At 40.2% G+C, this 10,948-nt stretch overlaps 1 long non-coding RNA gene across 1 annotated transcript in view; it reads left to right on the forward strand.

Annotated features, from left to right (window-relative positions):
• The window catches only part of LOC139040584 (uncharacterized), a 42,532-nt gene extending 33,518 nt beyond the window's left edge, over positions 1-9,014 (forward strand). Inside the window, exon 4 of the long non-coding RNA XR_011494999.1 lies at positions 7,689-9,014. This is a non-coding gene — a long non-coding RNA (uncharacterized lncRNA). The remainder of the gene's footprint in view (positions 1-7,688) is intronic.
• The last annotated feature ends 1,934 nt before the right edge of the window (positions 9,015-10,948 follow it).

Genomic DNA, 10,948 nt, shown 5'->3' on the forward strand with positions numbered 1-10,948 from the left:
CAACAAAAAATTTATCTCTATCAGATATTTGATCTCTATCTAAAACAAGAATAGATGGTTAGAGGGGCCAGCCCTGTGGCTGAGTGGTTAAGTTTGCACCCTCCGCTTCGGCAGCCCAGGGTTTCGCTGGTTGGGATCCTAGGAGCAGACATGGCACCACTCATCAGGCCATGTTGAGGTGGTGTCCCACATGCCACAGCTAGGAGGACCCGCAACTGAAAAATATACAACTATGTACTGGGGGGATTAGGGGAGAAAAAGCAATTAAAAAACAAAAAGAAGATTTGCAACAGTTGTTAGCTCAGGTGCTAATCTTTAAAAAAAAAAAAAAAGGCATAGAGCTATCTGTTTCTTATACCTGGCCCACTTAAGGTGTTTCAGTTACCTGCCAGGAGGCACAGAGTTGAAAGAACACTCAGACACATGCTTTTCTAAATCAGTTTTCAGGTCACAACCTTTCTAGTTCATTCACAGTACTCCCATTTCATGTATGTTCCTTTAGCAAGCCTTCAGAACAACTATTAAAGTAGATATTACCATTCTCATTGGGATGGGAGAGGTTAGATCATTTTTATGAGATCTTGTTGTGGAATTACTATGTTAGAATTTTTACTGCTGTTTTGTGATTTGCACAGCTGTTATCTCTGAGTATTCTTTTTCAGAAAATGGGAATGGGTAGGATAAGTACACCAGTGGACCTTTGTCTCACCTAAATTGGTGACCTTCATCTTTGCTTCTTCACTACCCTTTTCCTTATCATTATGAAATGAGCTAATATTATTGAGCACTATGTCCCCGGCACTATGCTGGGGGATTTACCTGCATTGATTGAATTAATCATCATAAAACTCTGAAGTCCATTGAAGGATAAATATTTTTAAGTTGACTCATGATTCACATAAAAATATAAATTCAACGTGTCTATGATTTTATTTAACATATCAATTAATGATGTAATAAGGAAGATATTACAACCAGTTCAAATGAAAATCCGAAGAGCAGATGAATGCATTAGCTTATCAGGAATGCTAAAATGAACTTGCTTTCTAGGTGCAAAACTAATCTATAGCCACAGGACAATAATCGGTTTCATACCACTAGACACAATCTGCATTTCTAGACACAGTTTGCATAGACAAGAATTGTTTGCATTACTCTGTTTTCTACAATTTATAGAGTTGTAAAATAGCTCAAAGACAATGAAATGCCTCATGTATCTCAATGTGTAAAATGGATAGGACGCTCACTAATCTTTTCTTATTCTCAATTCAAAGTATTTCAGAATTTTTCCTGAGAAGTACTTCTATTGTGATTCCCCTTTTACAGATGAGGAAATTGTAGCCAAAAAAGGTTAAGTAAATTTTCCAAGGTCTCATAATCAGTAAGTGGTGGAATCATATTTGAACGGAAGTCTAACAAAATCTGGAAAAAAATAATTCAGTTTATTAAATCGTTTTTCCTCTTGGATTTATTATGCTTGAAAATTTAATTCAAAGCAAGCAATAATCAGGGGGCTGGCCCCGTGGCCGAGTGGTTAAGTTTGTGTGCTCCGCTTTGGCAGCCCAGGGTTTTGCCATTTCAGATCCTGGACGCGAACATGGCACCGCTCATCAAGCCGTGCTGAGGCAGCATCCCACATAGCACAACCAGGAGGACCTACAACTACAATATACAACTGTGTACTGGGTGCCTTTGGGGAGAAGAAGAAAAAAAGAAGATTGGCAACAGATGTTAGCTCAGGTGCCAATCTTTAAAAAAAAAAAAAGCAAGCAAGAATCAGAAAATGGGAGCCTACTGTATCTTGCTTTCCTCCCCATAGATATTATAAACTATCAACCTAAATTTAGCCCAAGAAAATTTTTTTTTTACTTACATGTTTAAATTTTTAAAAATTAGTTATGACCATTATTAGTTACTTATTGCTGAGCAACAAAACACACAAAAACTTAGTGGCTTAAAATAACAATAAAAATCTGTTATCTCAGTGTCTTAGCTGGGTGGTTCTGGCTCAGGGTCTCCTCTGAGGTTGCAGATGTGGTGTTGGCTGGGGCTGCATCATCTAAAGGCTCGACTGGGGATGGATGATTCACTTTCAGTGGGGCTCACTCACACTGGTTGGCAAAGTGGTGCTGGCTGTTGGTGGGAGATCTCAGTTACTCCCCATGTGGGTGTGAAAATAAATAAAAGAAACATTACTTAAAATGGAGACAGGAAGCTCTGAAGGAAAAGCTCTCCTGCACATACCACTCATTGCAGCCTGCATAACCAGCAGGGGGAAGGAAGATAAGAATTATTTTGACAAAGGAGGACACCAATCACCTGGGACTTTCATCTCCTGCTGTTAAGAAGAAGGAAGATCCCTCCCTGCTCCCACAACAATGCACTAACCACCACTTGCAACCAATGAGAAACCACCACACCTCAAACTCTTGTTCTTCTCCCCTGAACTTCTGTTCAAAACAACCCTCCTTAAATTCCTCTGAAAACTTAAAGCTGACTTTCCTTTTGTCTCTTCAGACTCATCTGTAGCTTGCTACAGTTTGCATTTCCCAAATTGCAATTCTTTGATCCCAGATAAACACTTTGCCTCTTAAACTGGTCTCTGTTTTTGCAGATTGACATGAGCGTCTTCACAGTCTGCTTGAGTGTCCTTATTTCAGAGTGGCTGGCTTCCCCCAGAGTGAGTAATCCCAGAGAAAGTGAGATCGTCTTTCATATCTTTTATGAGCTAGCCTTGGCAGAGGGTCACATATCGTCAGTTCCGCCATATTTTATTCGTCACTCAGACCAACCCTGATGCAGTAGAACACCTTGTATAGGTAACTACACAAGGACATAAATACCATGGGGAGAGGATCATTGGAGGCCATCTCAGAGACTGACTACCACATAAACATTTAAACATCACAAGATTTCACATAAGAATCTGGATTTCTGGCTTCTCTTGAAAAATAAGATCTGGCAACCCTGGGCCCACATTCTCACATGACAATAATTAGTTGGAGTTGAATAGCTACTGTCCCTTTAGAAAGAGCATGCACTACCTGGATTCATCCTAGTTCCCATTCAACTCATTTACATAACCTGCTCGGCTCTTGTGACACCTGCTTTGTGGTAAAAGTAATGCCCGAGATTTCCCTGTTCTTGGGAGCAATTTAGTAAATAACAGAAGAAAAAAATGTAAAATAAAGTCATGTGGTTTTCTGGGATTCCCATGTTTCTCTCAGTTGGATTGCTATCATCACCTCTCCCTGTTTCCCACCTGCCACTGCCATTTCTACTCTCCTCTGCTTTGTTTGCTAGTTACTCTGTCCCTGAGGCTGTGTTTGAGAGTTACTAAACATAACTCCTAGAGAAGTTTGGAGATGGGAAGGGGAAGACTATTCCATATGGCAACACTTCATGGAGAGAAGGTACATAATCTTTCCAAGGCAGGTAATCAAGATAAATTCCCTGAGTCTGTCTATACCCTGATGGTTTCATGACAAGGGCCAGGTAGGTAAAGGGAAATATTCTCATGGGGAAGTGGGAAATGATGCCTTGGCCTTGTTTTAGCTGGTTGTTGTCCCATCATTCTCTAATTATGCATCACTGTGTAATAAACATCTATTGGTTTGACTTTCCAATATCTCTTTTCCTCTATTCTGGCTGCTTATTTGGAGGGAACCACATCTTGTATCTTTCAATGCAACTTCAGAGGGAGTTGACCCTGGCCTCAAGCTCTAGGATTGAGCATGTGACATAATCCTGGTAAGGAGAGCCTGAATTCCCCTGGCTAGGTGGATCAATGGAAGAGGATGATCCAACAGGACCGATCATGGCTGATCCCAAAGCTTTTTCTGAAGTGTTTGGAAGCCCCACCTGAGAATGAAGCCAATACAGAAGATAAAAGATTCCTGAAAATACTGTTTGAACACTTGGATCTAGCCATGTCTGAAGCTAATTTATCCCTGAACTTTTCAGTCCCATAAGCAAATAAATTCCCTTTGTAAACTTTTGTCATTGTGAGTTAAAGTTAGGTTAGAGTTAGAGGTAGGTTTGAGTTAGAGTTAGGTTTCTATTAGAGTAACCGAGAGTCCTGAATAATACAGCAAATATGTCAGTGAGACTAACATGGGTTCCAACTTTGCCTCTGCCACTTACTAGCCATGTGACCTTACACAAGTACCTCAACCTATTTGAACCCTTAATTTTCTCATTTGTAAAATAAGGATAACAATAGAACTTACCTCATAAGGCTGTTATGAGAATTAAATGAAATAATGTCATTAAATGCTTAAAATAGTGTTTGGCAGACAGAAAACACCCAATAAATATTTTCACAGTTCAGGGGTCCCGTCCTGTACAACAATGATTTATTTTCATTGTTACCTCATATACCTCACAGGTAGGGAAGGTAGGTGTGATTTTCCTCACCTTAGAAATCAAGAAACTGAGTCTTAGAGCAATTAAGGTGCTTGCCTGACAAAATCCAGCTTTTAAGTGACTCACGTCATCTACCACTGAGTTCATGGTTCTTGCCATTTGTGTCCATCAGGGGTCAGGAAATAGAGACAACTGCAGGTATGTAAGCAGAAAGGACTTAAATTAGTTGTTTGCAATTCCATTTATTAGGTAGGGGAATTCTGCTTTCAATATCTGGTAACTAGGAGCTATGGTGGACCCTCCCACTCCACAACAGCTAGATCCCAGGTAGGACACGCTCTGCGAAGTATTTCTCGTCTCAAGAAAGGTAGAAGAGGTCTCTAGGAATTCTCCTATGTTAACAAATGAAAGCTGAACCCAGAGCGGGTAGGAGATATCTATGCTCAGGGTAAACTTGAAAGTCATACATTGAAGATGGGGGAGCCTCTGTTAGCTCAGGCCCTGCTTGACTGCGCAGAGCAGAGTTCCCTCTCTCCACGCTCACCCCCTAACACACATCAGGCTGCAGAGTGAGAAATGAACTTTATTGTGTTATTGTGTTTGTTGTGTTAAGCCACTGAGATTTGAAGTTCTTTTTATTCAGCTAGCATTTATACTATGACAAAAACCGCAAATGGGACTTTGAAGTGGGACGCTCCTTAAAAAAAACTAAAATAAATGTCACTGTCTTAGCATGCCAGTTGTGAGACGAAAGGAAACTGATTCCAGAGGCAGAAAAGGTGGCAATCCATGCTGTGCAATGGCAAAACACTTGGCAAAAATTCTCACTTGTAATAACTTAAGAGGCAGGCCATATGCTTACTGATCTGTCAGTTCCAAGAGAAGCAGTTGGAAGGAGCCAAACTGTTAGTGTGTATTGGCCACTATTGGCTGACAAGTTTTGGCAGTTTGCAGGAAAAAATGAAAGAAAATAGGAAAATTACATAAATTTGAGGTCTTGAGGAAGACTACTTCAAGACCCCAAATAGTAGGAAATAAGATTGAGAAAATTGCAAGCAACAAAGGCCTGCTGGGTAACCATGTTTTGGCAAAGATCACATTAAAGTGGCTTTCCCACTCAATCCTGACAGGATCAAGATGGCTGCCATTAAGCTGAGAGAGACATGAGGTTAAGGAAAAAAAGACATAAAGAATATTGAGAACTATGTCTAGGAAAGTTTTTGGGCTGTGGTTTGTGGCATAGGAACTGTCCAGAAGGAAATCAATGAGAACTGTTAAGTTTCTGAGGAAATAATGTTTCCAGAGAAAACAAAAGTCTCACACAAAGACTAGTCAAGGCACAAAACAGCAAGCAGCCTTGGACTCCCAGCTTTCCATGAGAAGCGAGCAGACTCCAAAATTTGCATAGTCCCAGAGATAGTTTACTCCCCATCACCCCCTTCAGATACTGCCATGGAGGATGAGGAATAATAAAGAGAATTCCCAAAGAGTGCAACTAGAGGTCACAGAGAAATAGGGACAAAATAATTCCTGTCATGGAGGAGAAACAGAATCCAATGGAAGACATTTCCCAGTGCTTCCTGGTCAGGGAAATGTCACAGTGCTTGCCCTACTGCTTTGGACCAGTGTTGGCTTTGTGTCTTTCATTTCTTACGTTTCCAAATGGGACACTGAAGTTATTTGTTCCTGCGCGCCATTGTATATTTGAGGATAAGAAAGAAGTGGAGGGCAGATGGCTTTTCTTTTTAGTTTATAAATTATGCAACCAAAAAGAACCCCATGTGAACCAGATGACTGAGCATCACCCAAGGCTTTTAGCTGGATTCAGTGACTTTGGATAATGGTCTAGGGGACAGGGGTGGGGAGAAGTTTATTCTATAAATGGAAGGAAGAGTGAAATGGAAATTTGTTGACCAGAAGGGCAAATGGTGGTACAGACTGACCATGTGTTTTCCAAGGTCATTTGTTTTTCCTCCTAGGCATTAAGTTAAAGTACATTTCTCAGCCACTCCTGCAGTTATGTAGGGACCATGTGACTGAGTTCTGGCCAGTGAGATGTGGACAAAGTTGATATATGATGCTTCCAGTTCTATTCCCTAAAACATCCCCCACAATCCTCTATGCTTTCTGTTGTCCCTCATCAGCTAACCAGGTGTCAACTTGTAGGGCAGCAGTAGGTTTCTACCTGACTGCATGGAGCAGAAACCCCCAGCTGACCACATTGAACTCTTTGTGAACAACAAATAAACTTTTATTGTATTACGCCACTGATTTTGGAATCATTTATTCTAGAAACTAGTCTGAAGTAGGCTGACTAATAAAATCTCCACTATACTAATTGCAAAGGGTTTCTGGACCCAATTCCAATGTGTGTGTGTCTGTGTGTGTGGTGGGGGGGGGGGGGGGTGCTTCCCCACACACAGGCAGTTCTTGGACAGCAGCAGGGTGTCCAAGAATTCAACACAATTCTGGAAATAGAATCAGTCTCACAAGACTGTCCTCCGCTTCAGATGCCAGTTGCAAGTCCAGGTTGTTACCTGTGCTTCTGAATACCACCTACGAAGTGGAGGTTCCAATGACCCCCCTCCAACTCAGGATGCCAATCACAAGTCCAGGTTGTTACCTTTACTTCTGACCAACTGGTTGTAAGTCAGAGGTTCCCATGACCCTCTCCTCGGTGAGTTCAATTAATTTGCTAGAATGGCTCACAGAACTCAAGAAAACCTGTTTTCTCGCCAGATTACCAATTTATTACAAAGGATATTAAAGGATATGAATCAACAGCCTGATGAAGAGATATATAGGGTTAGGTCCCGAACAAAGGAGCTTCTGTCCTCATGGAGCTTGGGGCCCAGCACCACAGCATGTGGAAGTGTTCTGGTTCCCCAACATGGAAGCTCTCTGAAAAAGGACCAATGAGCTGTCCTTTTGGGTTTTTATGGAGACTTCATTACATAGTCATGATCAACTAAGTCATTGGCCATTGGCGACTGATTCAACCTCATGGCCCCATCCAATGACCAAATATATATTTCTTATAAATCACAATATCACACTAATTTAACGTGTAAAATGTTAGATGACCAATGGGAAGCTAAGTGTTTATTCAGAGATTCCAGACCTATTAAACACATTATTTCATCTGTTAGATGATCGCAAAACAGCTGATTTGAGAAATAAATTTTAGTTTTCTAAGGGTTGCATTTCTGACATAAATATACCCATCCATAGTGGAATAATGAATGCCATATCTAAGTGAGCCTGAGGGGTGGGTCAGAAAGAGATGCCAAGTGAAGTGGTTAAAGCTTTAAAACTATTTTCAGGTACGGTCCTAGGTCCAATCCTGAGTCAACATCACAGATGGTCTATCATTCAAAGTCCAACCAGGAGAAAAGAAACCACCTTGGGTGTCCAGAAGAGCGGGACTGTGGTGCGGGAAAGAAGAGGAAAAGAAGGTAATCAGAGGACAGTGAGGCAATGCAGACATTAGCATCAACACGAAGCCATCACCACCTTTAGTCATATAGTCACCTTTAGGCTGGTGAGGCACAGGGAGAAGCTGGTATAATCGGAGCCCGGGGGTCAAGATCACCCAGCAGAAGACAGAATTAAGACAGACATGTCCTGTGCTAGAGGTGCTGGAGACCTCAGAAGAAGGACAGCAGCTTTGGAGATGCCACCCAAGGCAGCAAGGGAAAGAGACAAAGACCCAGCCATTCTCTCACCGGTGCCTCCCATTGACTAAAGCCAGCTAGAAGACCACTGACACTGGAGCCTGAGGAAGACAGCCTGCAGAAGCCAGCCCTTAGCCTTACTGAGCTGGGCAGGAGAATGGCAGCAAACCATGTGAGCACATACAAGCATAGGACCCACAGAAACTGTTAAAAACAGGAAGAGATACAAAACATTCTATTCTTAATAAAATCAAAGCTCAAGTGTTAGAGCAACTTAAAAGAGTATTGTGATCAAAGGTGGGCTATTTTTAAATTTTCTTGCTTTTCAGAGGTCCTGTTCTACTTATTGTGATTTAAGTTATCACTTTCATTTCTATTCTAGGTCATGGAAGAGCCAGCATGTGGGGCAGCTTCTTTATTCCATGTCCAAATATGAAATCCACACAGGTGTAGCTTCTTTCTCCTTCAAGTTTTGTAAGCAGTTTTAAGCATTTGAAAGCTGCAGAGGTGAATGGTAGAAGAAATTCTGCCTCTGCTATTTAGCAGCTCTGTGATGTTAGGCAAACCATTTAACCCACCTCTGCAGGTCTATTTTCTTCATATCTAAAATGAACACAATACTACCTTCCTTCTTATCTCACTGGCTTATTGGGATGATCATATTTTTGTTTGTTTTAATGAGACGATATACATGAAAATATTGATATACAGAAAAGCATTATATAATGTTAAACCATTACACATATTAATATGCCTCCAAATCTGTCTCCCTACCATTCCATCCTTTATTTTGGGGGTCAGCTTTACTGAGATATAACTTAAATACAATTAATTTAATCAATGTAAGTATTACAAGTCAAGAATTTTGACCAATATACACATATGTAACTACTATCAAATCATGATATAGAATATATCTATTGCCCCCAAAATTATCCCTCATGCCCCTTTGACTTTAAAAGGCAATATATACCCAAGAAAAATGAAAACATACATCTACACAAAAACTTATATATAAAATTTCATAGAAGAATTATTCATAATAGCTCAAAAATGGAAATAAGCAAGATGTCCATCAACTGATGACTGGATAAATAAAATGTGGTATATCCATGCCGTGGAATATTATTCAGCTATGAAAAGGAGTAATGCTACAACATTAGAATGATGCAGGCTACAACATGGATAAACTTTGAAAACATTATATTAAGTAAAAGAAGCCAGTCATAAAAGACCACATATTATATGACTTTATTTATATGAAATGTCTAGAATAGGCAAATCTATAGAAACAGAAAGTAGATTCGTATTTGCCTAGAGCTAGGAGTTAGGGGGAAATGGGGAGTGACTGCTAATAGATATGGAGTTTCTTTTTTGGGGTGCTGAAAATGTTCTAAAATTGATTCTGGTGATGGTTACACAATTCTGTGGATGTACTAAAAACCATTGAGTTGTACCCTTTCAATGAGTGAATTGTATGGTATGTGACTTATATCTTCATTAAACTGTTGCCAAAAAAAAGTTAAGGAATTAAGAGAAATATAAAACAAAGGCAAAATTTCAAACACAATATTTCATTATAATTTTTGTATACTCCTTTTTCTTCAAAGTTATAAGAGCATTTACATAAATTAGAACAAAGAAACATATCACCCACAATCTTAATATCCTAAGAAATCAAACTATTTTGATTATTTCTTGTTCCTTCCTCAACTCATCTTTGAGTGTATTTGCTTGGTTTATAGTCATAAATGGTATAGATGTGATTAGTAGGTTGCTTTCATCAGTTAGTATTATATCATGAACATATTTCCATCTTGCGACAGTTTTCATAGTGATCATTTTAAAGACTATATGACATTCCATCTATCTAGCCACATTCCCCTGTCTATCAGACATGCAAGCCAGAAACCTGAGCTACACCTAGGTTGCTCCTGTTACTACTCCAGTTCAGAACAGCGTACTCTTTTGCCTGGATTACTGCAGATGTTTCCTGACTGGTGCCCTTGCTCTTTTGGTGGTCTTCTAGCAATCCATCCTCCACACAGCAGCCAGGCCTAAAACGCATGTCTTCAATGACTCCCAACCACGAGAGGCCAAACTACTCCAATGGCTCACAGAATCCTTCAGGTTTGGGCTTTTGCCTACATTTTCAGCCTCAATACTCCCCTGTCCACCACCCCCAATCTATATTTCTGTGTTTCCTGAAAAGCATGCACCATAGTGTATGGGATTACTCTGCCCAAAACAACTCATCCACCACCCCTCCCGTCTCCCATCTACTTGGCAAACTCTCACTTATCCTTTAAGTCTTGGCATAAACATTGCCTCCTCCAGGGAGCATGTCACGTCCTCCCCAGAAAGAGGGAGATGCTCCCACTTCCACACTCCTAGATACCTTTGTACATATCTTCATTTTATACTGTACTTTCCAGGCATGCTCAATGCTTACCTCTCTTACTGAAGTAGCAGTTACGTCCTATTCAGCTTGCTATTTCTAGCACTCCAGCATGTGGCACATAGTAGGTCTCAATAAATGTATTTCAATAACTTAATAATTATAACTCTGTGCTAATTCAGCACTATCTTCCAGGAACTAGTCAAATTCCTTTTCACATATTATGTCATTTAATCCTCTAAACAGCCCTATAACGTAGCTACTATTATTATTACCATTTTAAAGATGAGAAAACTGAGGCACAGAGAGGTTAAATAACTTACCCAAAATCATTACACAGCTAGTAAGTGGCAGGACCAGGATTTGAACTTATGAAGTGTGACTCTGACTCTGGAGTCCATGCTCCTAATCACTATACTATACTATCTCTTCAACAAATAAAGTAAACTGTTCCTTTATTGCTGAAGACGTAGGTTACTTCTAATCATCTCTCTCTCTCTCTTTCCCTCTT

This window comes from Equus asinus, chromosome 2 (assembly GCF_041296235.1).
Source record: "Equus asinus isolate D_3611 breed Donkey chromosome 2, EquAss-T2T_v2, whole genome shotgun sequence".
Lineage (NCBI taxonomy): Eukaryota > Metazoa > Chordata > Mammalia > Perissodactyla > Equidae > Equus > Equus asinus.